Source organism: Penaeus monodon, unplaced genomic scaffold (assembly GCF_015228065.2).
Source record: "Penaeus monodon isolate SGIC_2016 unplaced genomic scaffold, NSTDA_Pmon_1 PmonScaffold_121, whole genome shotgun sequence".
Taxonomy (NCBI): Eukaryota; Metazoa; Arthropoda; class Malacostraca; order Decapoda; family Penaeidae; genus Penaeus; species Penaeus monodon.
The window spans coordinates 78378-78828 of record NW_023640934.1 but is presented as its reverse complement, the minus strand read 5'-3'; positions in this window follow the sequence as shown (position 1 = coordinate 78828).

The window sequence follows — 451 nt, the reverse complement described above, 5'->3', positions numbered from 1 at the left end:
GACTGAAGCATGCTTTTGGCTTTTTGTCTCTTATTGCTGTATATGCTCCTACCAATGTATATAAAATCAATGTGAAGGAGGCGTTCTACGCCAAACTCGCATCTGTGGCAGACGATTGTCCCCGGCGAGACATTCGTATTGTTCTGGTCAACTTCAATGCGGTATCCGGCTGTGACCGAGCTGGCTATGAGATGTCTGTCGGCCCCCATGGCTCGGGAGCTGATCCCAGCAGCGAGAATAGCCTCCTTCTCCGGGACTTTGCTAGGTCCCAGAAAATTAGGATCTCTGGCTCCTGGTACCAGCGCTCCAACCAGCATCGCTGGACTTGGTACAGCGATATGGGTAATGTGGCCAAGGAGATCGACAACATTCTTGTTCACACGCGATGGAGGATCCTCCAGAACTGCAGAGTTTACCGGAGTGCCGAGTTCTGTGGCACCGACCATAGGCT